Source organism: Schistocerca cancellata, chromosome 5, assembly GCF_023864275.1.
Source record: "Schistocerca cancellata isolate TAMUIC-IGC-003103 chromosome 5, iqSchCanc2.1, whole genome shotgun sequence".
NCBI lineage: Eukaryota > Metazoa > Arthropoda > Insecta > Orthoptera > Acrididae > Schistocerca > Schistocerca cancellata.
In genome coordinates this window covers 547,170,120-547,181,849 of record NC_064630.1, presented here as the reverse complement: position 1 = coordinate 547,181,849, position 11,730 = coordinate 547,170,120, and the positions used below count along the sequence as shown (strand labels likewise).

The following is an 11,730-nucleotide window of genomic DNA, read 5'->3' as shown; positions in this document are numbered from 1 at the left end:
GTATAATAAAATGATAATTAAATCGACACTCTAGCTGGAAATAGGCGTTGGTGTACATCATTGGGGACATGTTGAAAATGTGTGCCACGACCGGGACTCTAACACGTGTTCTCCTGCTTACATGGCAGACACTGTGTCCATCTTTTTTTTTTTTTTTTCTTAACTTTATTGACCATAACATGCCACAGTAGTACATAATTTTCAAATGACATTTAAAAGTAACAAAACAAACAAAAATTAATTACAGGTTCCTTGAAATCCAAGTCTAAACCAGATAGTGATGTTCGTCACTTGATCGTATTTGTTTTTCAAAGATCAAATTGTTCTGAATCACATCATCGAAAATGGAGTTCACATGACCGTTCTTCTGAGGAAGTTGGCGTATGTATCATAATAATTATTCATGCGTAGTAGCTTCTGATGCTGGTCGGAGATGTACGTCCAAAAAGCTCCTTCTCTCCTTTCTTTACTGGACAGCAGGTAAAATACCGCGTGTCCCTTCAACCAGTTGACGGCATTTTTCTTGCAGGTGGGGTATAGCTCTTCTTCCGGGTATAAAAGGCACGTTGGCGTTATCAAATACGGCAGTTTTCTGTGCATAGTTGCTAATTTTTTTTCTGATTGACAACCATATATTATTTGCATTTCCACAGACAAATTGATGTTCATCTGTGTCAATCAGGTTGCAACTGGTACACAATGGGGAATCAGCCATATGAATGGAATGTAGTCTGGAGTTCGTTGGAAATTTCCTATTCACAAAATAGCACCACAATGACCACACTTTTGTAGGTAAATGCGGGTGGTGTATATTCCTCCAAATATCATGCCAAGAGTTACCGAGGTATTTTTGTTCTATGGTGTTCTTGATCTGAAGGTTCATTAAGTTTTAGTATATTTTCTTGACTTTGATGACATCTTTCTCGGGTGTTCCCAGTCTAATGTAGCTATTTTCTACGAAGAAATGTTTTAAGTGGTAAAGTTCATCTGGGATGTGGTGAACGTCTATTGGGGCGTCCTGGCTGGCCGCTGAGCTACCTAGGGCACAGAAGATAGTGCGCCTGCATGGACTTATCCCCTGCACGCTCCCCGTGAGACCGATATTCCCAACATGTCCACACCACTACATTCTTAGTGCGTCTAATAGATGTTTGTCCATCAAACTTATTACTCGTAGCAGATTAATCTACCAAGTCCCGTACAAGTTGGGGCATAGCGTGTGCGTTAGCACAAGGTCAATAGCCGGGTAGCCATATTTTAAATATATACCAAGGTAGTACCTGTTCCCGAAATAACAGATACCAGTGATGACCGTGCAGCGTCTCTAGAATGAAATGATAATTAAATCGACACCTTAGCCGCAAACAGGCGTTGGTATACATTACTGGGGACATGTTTAAAATGTGTGCCCCGACCGGAACTCTAACCCTGCTTAAATGGCAGACGCTCTATTCATCTGAGCCGTCGAGGCCACGGAGGATAGGATAGTGCGCCTGCAGGGACTTGTACCTTGCACGCTCCCCTTGAGAAACATGTTGTGACGTCGCAAAACTCGTCCAGTGCCTCGTTCACATTCCCTTTTCCGTGCCGTGCAGGACGGTTAAAGGAGCTAGTCTAACAGGCGCTGAGGCAGCAGTATCACTCTGCTCTCCATACTAGGTACACTCAGCTTACACCAAAGACCACAGAAACGACTGGACGGTATAAAAGCTAGTGGCGTAAGTGCCTGCTGTTCACTCAGATGAGGATGAGAGAAGCCTCGAACGCTCATAAGTGCTAAATCGCATGTGCTGTTAGAGTGTAGCGTGACTCAGACAAATGAACTGGACGGTACTCCACTAGCTGGTGTTGAATGACGGAACGGAAGATGCGCGGTTCCAGCCTAGGTAGTCCGGGACGAAAGGCGCCGAGCTGTGACGCGACGTCGCGACCTACAGTAGGCGCCAAGGCCGGCCCTGCTCTCACTTTCCTCTTTCCTGAGTTCCCACAGAGAGAGAAACGGCGCGCTCTGCCATTAGGTGGGTTCCTTGACGGGAACAGCCTCGAGGCCCGATACCATCTACGTCACGTCGCCTGCCCGACCCGCGAGGCTTCCACGTGCCGCCTTTTTCTCCCGTTTCTGTCCCTCTCCTTCCCATCGTCCATCCTTCACACCAGTGCCACCTGCAGTAAAATTCTAGCCTCTCAGCTCTGCAGTGTCCACCACGGTCTAGTACATACAGTCGCGATTCTCTCCGCTGCGTGTTGTTACCGTTTGACAGATGAAGCCACACTAGCGCTCCAAGCGGTGAGCGAACCATCTAATGCGTCGTAAGGATAATGTTTGTTTCTAATTGTTTTTCTACTTAACCCTTAACTCACGAGGTGTGGTCTCTCAGGCCGCGCGAATATTTTCGGACTCGCTCTCCAAGGCCAGTTGTCGCGGAATGCTTCTATAGTCCCCCTACCCTCTTTAAACTGCCAAGCCTTCGACGTTTTGTGTTTACTGTAGACACGAGTTACTGATAAGTGTTGGAGTCCCCTAGACTGCACCTCGTGACCTACGTACCTGTTGTCTTCAGTACGGTACCGCATAGCTCAATATGTGTTTACACGAATGTGTCATTTTTAACTTTCCCGAGTTTGATGAAATTGTTAGTAGGTCTGTGGAGGAAAGTGCCAGCGATATAGATCAAGAAATAAACGAAAAAGACGACTATTTTACATTAAATGGTCCAAATGGCTCTGAGCACTATGCGATTTAACATCTCTGGTCATCAGTCGCCTAGAACTTAGAACTAATTAAACCTAACTAACATAAGGACATCACACACATCCATGCCCGAGGCAGGATTCGAACCTGCGACCGTAGCGGTCGCTTGGTTACAGACTGTAGCGTCTAGAACCGCTCGGCCAAAGCGGCCGGCAGAACAAGAGTATCATTCAGAGGAAGAACTTCGGGGAAGTTGTGATGGGGAACTGTTTGTTTCTTCAATGAAATACTTAAAGTGTCTGTTAAAATCAAATGTGTTGTGGGCGCTGATAAGAAAAATGATATTCCCAGCAATGAATGTCAAACTTGCAGACTTTCTTTTTGTACCTATCGGGTGGAATTTTGTGCGCAAATTTAAACCCTGGAATTTAGTTTTATTAGGAAATCTATTTGCTACAAAGATTGTATAATTTTTTTTCAGAATCTAAAATTCAGTAGTCTAACGCACTATTTACTTGTACTATTTAAAAGAACCACACAAAATTATGTGCTTTTGCGTGATAAATATTAAAATTCTGCTGGCTTTGTTTAGTGCAATAAAATGAAGTAGAAGCATTTAAACAACACTTAAATAATTGTAAAAATAAATGTTATATACGATAAATTAAAAATTTCAACCGTTTTTGTCTTAAACCTCGGTTTCAACATAGCAGTCCTAGAGACCCCACCTCGTGGTATACGTTACAGAAAAGTCACCTCGCGAGTTAAGGGTTAATTAACGAAATAATTATATTTTACGTACGATGCGTTAGTAAATTACTAAGGGGGATCAATTATCATCTAAAAATGTAAAAACAGCCTGATCACACTGATTTAATGATATAAGATAGAACTTATTAAGGAAGAAATAGTTTCGAATAAGTGTATAATAGCAGCTTATTCCGCTAAAAGAAAAATATCAATGCACATTTCATGCATGAGAGGCATATGCACTCTAAGAAGGGGGGGGGGGGGGGGGGGGGAAAGACGCAACAGGAAGGAAGTACCCAAAAGGGACACCGAGCGAGGTGGCGTAGTGGTTAGCACACTGGACTCGCATTCGGGAGGACGACGGTTCAATCCCGTCTCCGGCCATCCTGATTTAGGTTTTCCGTGATTTCCCTAAATCGTTTCAGGCAAATGCCGGGATGGTTCCTTTGAAAGGACACGGCCGATTTCCTTCCCAATCCTTCCCTAACCCGAGCTTGCGCTCCGTCTCTAATGACCTCGTTGTCGACGGGACGTTAAACACTAACCACCACCACCACCCACCAAAAGGGACGGAAATCGGTAAATATCATTTATACATATAGACGAATAAATCATTACAATTTCAGGAAAGTTGGATGGTTTGCTCAAGAGAAAGAGCTTCATAAATTGACCAAGACAATAACGCGTTGGTCCATCTCTGGCCGTTATGCATCCAGTTAATCGGCTTGGCATCCCTTGGCAGATTGGTTGGATGTCCTCCTGAGGGACATCGTGCCAGATATTGCCCAAGTGGCGTGTTAGATTGTCGAAATCCTTAAATGGTTGGAGGGCTCTGGCCATAATGCTCCAAACTTTCTCAAATGGGGAGAGATCTGACTACATTATAGACCATGTGTCGGTCTGACAAGCACGAAGACAAGCGGTAGAAACTCTCGCCGTATGCGGGCGGACTTTATCTCGCTGAAATATAAGCCCAGGGTGGCTTGCCATGAAGGGGAACAAAACCGGGCGTACAATATCGTCAACATACCGCTGTGCTGCACGAGTGCCGCGGATGACAACCAAAGGCATCCCGCTACGAAAAGAAATGGCACTCCAGACAATCAATCATTCCTGGATGTCGGACCGTATGGCGGACGACAGCCACGCTGGTATTCCACCACTGGCTGGGGCGTCTCCAGATACGTCCTCACTTGTCATCGGGGCTCACTTCGAAGCGGGGCTCATCACTAAAGACCATCCTACTGCAGTCAATGAGATTCCAGGCCGAAGTCGTGTCCGGAGGTGCCCTGAGCAGTAGTGGGATACCAATGTGACTGTCGCCGACAACCAGGAGCGATCGTCTCGGGTGCCATTTGTTTTCACAGAATGACCCCTTTGGTTATTCGCAGCACCCTTACAGCACAGCGATACGTCAACGATATGCTACGCGCTGTTTTCTTGCCCGTGGCAAGCCGTCCTGAGCTTACTTTTCAGCAAGATAATGTCCGACCGAACACGACAGAAGTTTCTACTACTTGTATTCGTGCTTGCAAAAACATATCTGCGCCGGCGAAGAAGCCAGATCTCTGCCGAACCAAGAACGTTTGGACCATTATAGGCAGGGACATCTAACCAGCTCGGGATTCTGACAATGTAATGCGCCAGGTGGACAGAATTTGGCACGATGTCCCTCACGAGGACATTAAAAACATTATCAATCAATGCCAAGCCGAGTAAGTGCTTACATAAGGGACGGAGGTGGAGCAACGCTTTACTGACTTCGTCAACTTGTGAAGCCCTTTCTCTTGAATAAATCATCTAATTTGTTTTTTACAGTTGTAACCATTTGTTTGTCTGTACATGTACATTACATCTACCGATTTCTGTTACATTCGAGTAACTCCTTCGTGGCCGGCCGGTGTGGCCGTGCGGTTCTAGGCGCTTCAGTCTGGAACCGCGTGACCGCTAAGGTCGCAGGTTCGAATCCTGCCTCGGGCATGGATGTGTGTGATGTCCTTAGGTTAGTTCGGTTTAAGTAGTCCTAAGTTCTAGGGGACTGATGACCACAGATGTTCAGTCCCATAGTGCTCAGAGCCATTTGAACCATTTTTTGAATTCCTTCGTAGGGTGCCTTTTTTTCCCCTTATAGAGTGTTTCTATTGTTCTGTATTCTTCCGAGTGGCGTTTGGAAACGTGCAAAGTCCGAGAGATGGCACCACCGGGGGGTATCGAGGTCATGTTTGGTTAGTATTATCTTTGGAAAATACGCACACGAAATTTCAGCCATATTGGTCTATTTCTTTGTGTTTGGTATTCGTGTGAATCAAAAAATGGACGAATAACAATTTCGTGTGGTGATTAAACATTACTTTATGAAAGGAAAAACGCCTCAGGAGAGAAAAGAGAAGCTTGATAAACATTGCGGTGACTCTGCATCTTAGATTAGAACAGTTTATAAGTGGTTTCAAAATTTTTGGAATGGCCATATGGGAACAAGTGATGCTGGACATTCTGGACGACCTGTGGAGGTTACGATTCCAGAAATCATTGATAAAATCCATGATATGGTGATGGATGACAGAAGAGTTAAGGTGGGCGAGATTGCTAGTTCTGTGAGCATCTCGAGTGAATGGGTACATAATATTTTGCATAAACATTTGGACATGACAAAGCTATCCGCAAGATGGGTTCCGCGATTGCTCAAGCTTGACCAAAAACGGAATCATGTGAAGTGTTGCAAGGATGGTTTGCAGCTGTTCAGGAAGAATCCGCATGACTTTAAGCGTCGTTTCGTCACTGTGAATGAAACATGGATACATTACTATACTCCTGAGATCAAACAAAAACCTAAACAATGGGTTGACAAGGGAGAATCTGCACCACAAGAGGGGAGGACCAGTCCTTCGGCGGGAAAGGTTTGGGATTCGCAAGGGATAATCCTCATCGACTATCTGGAAAAGGGTAAAAGTATTAGAGGTGCATATTATTCATTGTTGCTGGACCGTTTGAAAACCGAGCTGCAAGAAAAACGCCGGCGATTGGACTGCAAAAAAAGTCCTTTCCCATCACGACAATGCACCAGCACACACCTCAGCAGTTGTGGTCGCAAAATTAATTGAAATAGGATTCCAACTCGTTTCACATCTCCGCTATTCTCCAGACTTGGCTCCATCTGACTACTGTTTGTACTCCAATTTGAAGAAATGGCTGGCGCGACAAAGATTTTATTCAAACGAGGAGATGATTGCAGCAACTAATAGCTATTTTGCAGACTTGGACAATTCCTATTATTCGGAAGGGATCAACAAATTAGAACAGTGTTGAACGAAGTATATAAGTCTAAAAAGAGACTATGTCGAAAAATAAAAATGGTTTACCCCAAACACGTAGGTAGTTTAAATTTTTGCACGGACCTTTCAAACGCCCCCTCCTCAAACGCCCCTCGTATTATGATACATACTTTTGTTCAAAATGGTTCAAATGGCTCTGAGCACTATGGGACTTAACTTCTGAGGTATCAGTCCCCTAGAACTTAGAACTATTTAAACCTAACTAACCTAAGGATATCACACACATCCATGCCCGAGGCAGAATTCGAACCTTCGACCGTAGCGGTCTCGCGGTTCCAGACTGTAGCGCCCAGAACCGCTTGGCCACTCCGGTCGGCCATACTTTTGTTGGACGCAAAAATTTTTCATCGAGTTTAATGGTTCGCCGTTTCTTACGCTCACTCGACTTCCTATCCACGAATATTTTTGTGAATGTAATTACTTCTGCCTGAAAAGCGAATGTGTCGAAAGATATTGCCGTCTACGGTTCAGATGTAATAACAATTATAGGAATTTGTTTCGTCTGTGTTTGTTATCACGTCTGCGAGATTTTCCCTTCAGTTACAGGTATGATGGCTCACCTGATACGTTAAATAATGAAGGTATTAAATTCCGTAAGAGTTTCCTACGTACCACATTCATTTGGCTGGAAATATAGCGACCTAACTTTGCGTTGCTGAATAGATATATGATGTCTTTCTGCAAAAGGTAGATCTTCTGGTGTCTACAAGCAAATTTGTGTTCTTAAAGGAAAACGACGTTCTTCAGGAAACATATACACGTTACAGGTGAATCTTAAGTAAACTGTCGTGCAATATAACGTTTCATGTCTCCCAGAGTCCTTAGGAAACTAATTATTTCTCAATTTTTATGGCGCTATATACGTTTTCTATTGCAAAACTATGCTACAAATCAATAATAATGATATTATGTGCACTCATCTGATATCCTATTCAGAGCCGTAGTGGGTAATAAAAAAGGGACGGAGTGTCGCGACTGCTATGTTTGACTGTGGTCTCATGCTTAGTACAACGTAAAAATTTTCTGCTATTTCGCAAACCAAAACAGCCCATCAGGAAAAACATCCACATCTCCATCTACATACCGCAAGCTGCCTTTAGGTGTATGACGGTGGGTACTTAATGTAAAACCATGGTTTCCCCCTTCCCAGCCCCCCTCTCCATTTCCAGTCGCTAATGGGGTGCGGGAAAAAGTCTCTGTGGGGTTGGAACAGTTGTGACAAGTGACACTTCCGCGGAAACTCTCTTCTCGGAAGCTTTGACCCTTGTTGGTACAAGCGGCTTTTCTCACGTAGTGCTCAGGCTCACTACGAATTTTTCCCCGTCTAGCATCGCATCACAGAGCACTGTTGTCTGTGTGTAAATATGAATTTGTTTTAATACACGCTGAAAACTTGGAAAAAACTGCAGCCAGCCTTTCTATTATCATTTATTTTGCCTTTATCAGTATCACGGTGGTTTGCCCATCTTCAGAAGATCACAAGGTGGGTTGGAATGCGACACTTCGGTTGCGCCTTGGTGAAACCGACGAATGTCAAAGCAAGAGGCCTAGTTGTTGTGACAGATTGACCTCTAGCTTAGCTCGAATTCTATGCGAGGTTGGACATGGCAGTTTGTGAAATTGGGAATCTCTCGAGTGTGAAGGCAAAAATCTACCAGGAGTGTCTTGGACTCCGCAGAAATAGCAACACATTCCATCACCGCAGAAGTGTCCTCCGCACAAGTGTCACAAATTCGTCTCCTTAGAAGTGTTGATTCACTGGGGAGGGGTGTGTCATACTTCCCTCAAAAGCAAATAACGGGATAGACTATATTTTTATACACACATAAAAAAAGTTTCGCTTCACCTCGGTTCCGAGAGTTCCAGAACCTGGAATAGATATCAACATAAACATCATTTCCGCCCTTTTTATTGCTCATGGAAACCACACATCTCATGTTGCATCACCATATAGCGAGATCTTCAGAGGTGGTGGTCCAGACTGCTGTACACACCGGTGCCTGTAATACACAGTACCACGTCCTCTTGCATTGATGCATGCCTATATTCGTCGTGGCATACTACCCACAAGTTCATCAAGGCACTGATGGTCCAAATTGTCCCAGTGCTCGACGGCGATTCGGCGTAGATCCCTCGGAGTAGTTGGTGGGTCACGCCGTCCATAAATAGCCCTTTTCAGCCCGCCATAGGTAGCTGAATGGTCAGCGTGACGGATTGTCAATCCTCTGGGCCCGGGTTCGATTCCCGGCTAGGTCGGGGAATTTTCTCCGCCCAGGGACTGGGTGTTGTGCTGTCCTCATCATCATCCATTCATCATGATGGACTACAGGTGTCAAAATGAAAGACCGGCACCCGGCGAACGGCCTGCCCGACAGGAAACCCTTGCCATACTATTAAATAAATAAAATAAAGCCCTTTTCAATCTATCCCAGGCATGTGCGATAGGGTTCGTGTCTGGAGAACACGATGGCCACTCTAGTCAAGCGATGTTGTTATCCAGAATGAAGTCATTCACAAGATGTGCACCACAGGGGCGCGAATTGTCGTCCATGAAGACGAATGCCTCGCCAATATGCTGCCGATATGGTTGCACTATCGGTTGGATGGCATTCACGTAACATGCAGCCGTTACGGCGCCTTCCATGACCACCAGCGGCTTACGTCGGCCCCACATACTGCCACCCCGAAACAGCAGGGAACCTCCACCTTGCTGCACTCGCTGGACAGTATGTCTAAGGCGTTCAGCCTGACCGGGTTGCTTCCAAACATGTCTCCGACGATTGTCTGGTTGAAGACATATGTGACACTCATCGGTGAAGCGAACATGATGCCAATCCTGAGCGGTCCATTCGGCATGTTATTGGGCCCATCCGTGCCATGTTGCAGGGTGTTGTGGTTGCAAAGATGGACCTCGCCATGGAAGTCGGGAGTGAAGATGTGCATCATGCAGCCTGTTGCGCAGCTTGAATCGTAACACGACGTCCTGTGGCCGCACGAAAAGCATTATTCAACATTAGAATAATATTAATACCCTCAGCTGCTGACGGGCGTTGATATATGTCAGCGGGGACAGGTGAAAATGTGTGCCACGACTGGGACTCTAACCCGGGATCTCCCGAACTCGTACGGGACTTAGTAACAATATCTTCCACGAGTAATGAGTGTGTTGGGGTGGGACACTACGAATGTAGTGTGTGGACATACAAGGTGAGGATGTGGGTCTGACGGGAGGCGTGGGCAAGATAGTCCCTGCAGTCGCGCTATTCAATCTGCCCTCGGTGGCTCAGATGGATAGAGCGTCTGCCATGTAAGCAGGAGATCCCGGGTTCGAGTCCCGGTCGGGGCACACACTTTCCCCTGTCCCCGTTGACATATCAACGCCCGTCAGAAGCTAAAGGTATTAATATAATTCTAATTTCGTTCTAGACGGCTGCTGGTCTCTTATGGTGTCCGTTCTTTCGGACATGTATATGCATATACGTATATTATTCAACATGGTGGCGTTGCTGTCATGGTTCCTCGGAGCCATAATCCGTAGGCAGCGGTCATCCACTGCAGTCTGCAGTAGTAGCCCTTGGGCGGCCTGAGCGAGGCATGTCATCGACAGTTCCTGTCTCTCTGTATCTCGTCCATGTCCGAACAACATCCCTTTGGTTCACTGCGAGACGCCTGGACACTTCCCTTGTTGAGAGCCCTTCCTGGCACAAAGTAACAATGCGGACGTGATCGAACCGCGGTATTGACTGTCTAGGTATGGTTGAACTACAAACAACACGAGCCGTGTGCCTCCTTCCTGGTGAAATGGCTGGAAATGACCGGCTGTCGGACGCCCTGCGTGTAATAGGCGCTGATCATGCATCGTTGTTTACATCTTTGGGTGGCTTTAGTGACATTTCTGAACAGTGAAAGGGACTGTGTCTGTGATACAATCAATATCCACAGTCAACGTCTTTCTTCAGAAGTTCTGGGAACCGGGGTGATGCAAAACTTCTTTTGATGTGTGTACAGCTACAAATTTCGATATTTCTTAGATAAAATAGCATGAAATCTAAGAATCTATTCTACGAATTTTGAAGTTTTTAGTGGGTTGCGTAGAGAGCTGTCACTATGGACGGGCCTGACCATTAACATTTCATATTATGTAAATTGAAGGTGGATAGAGGAGAAAGGAAAGGAAACGGAAGATGATATTGATATCAGTTGCATCGTGGCGTTATGCGGATTCAGCGGCGACGAATGAAAACATGTGCTGAACTGGGACTGACTAGGGATCTCCTGCTTACTACGCTGATGCTTTAACAATTGCGCCATCCAGACACAATGTTGATCGCAAATTGCATGACATATCTCGGCACGCCTCCTCCGCGGTCGTATCCTCCATACTCGTTACTTCGAGATTCCCGCTGGAGGTCTGAAGTAACTGTGCATCCGCACAGACACCACGCACTCATATAAACATTTCTGGCAGATAAATGCGCACATTTATAGGCTGACCGTTCCTGTTGTCAAGAAATTCGATACATCCCGTAAGTTCTTCAGGTAAACAAATATTGTATTGAGACATTTTTATATACATTATTGTAGCCGGCCGGTGTACCCGAGCGGTTCTAGGCGCTTCAGTCTGGAACCGTGCGGCCGCTACGGTCGCAGGTTCGAATCCTGCCTCGGGCATGGATGTGTGTGATGTGTTTAGGTTAGTTAGGTTTAAGTGGTCCTAAGTTCTAGGGGACTGATGACCTCAGATGTTGAATCCCGTAGTGCTCAGAGGCATTTGAACCATTTTATATACATTATTGTAATTAAACTATTTATTATTATATTAAAGTATTTAATTCAATTTATTATTATTATTATTATTATTATTATTATTATTATTATTATTATCATCATCTTAGGTATCTGCGGCTCACAGTAAATGCAAAACAAGTAGTGACGCATTCAGAACCGAATCCATGA

General features: G+C 45.2%; 1 non-coding gene across 1 annotated transcript; it reads left to right on the top strand.

Moving 5' to 3' along the window:
• Window positions 1-10,045: 10,045 nt before the first annotated feature.
• Window positions 10,046-10,120, top strand: Trnat-ugu (transfer RNA threonine (anticodon UGU)). The gene has a single exon. It is a non-coding gene; the product is annotated as a tRNA-Thr (tRNA).
• The last annotated feature ends 1,610 nt before the right edge of the window (window positions 10,121-11,730 follow it).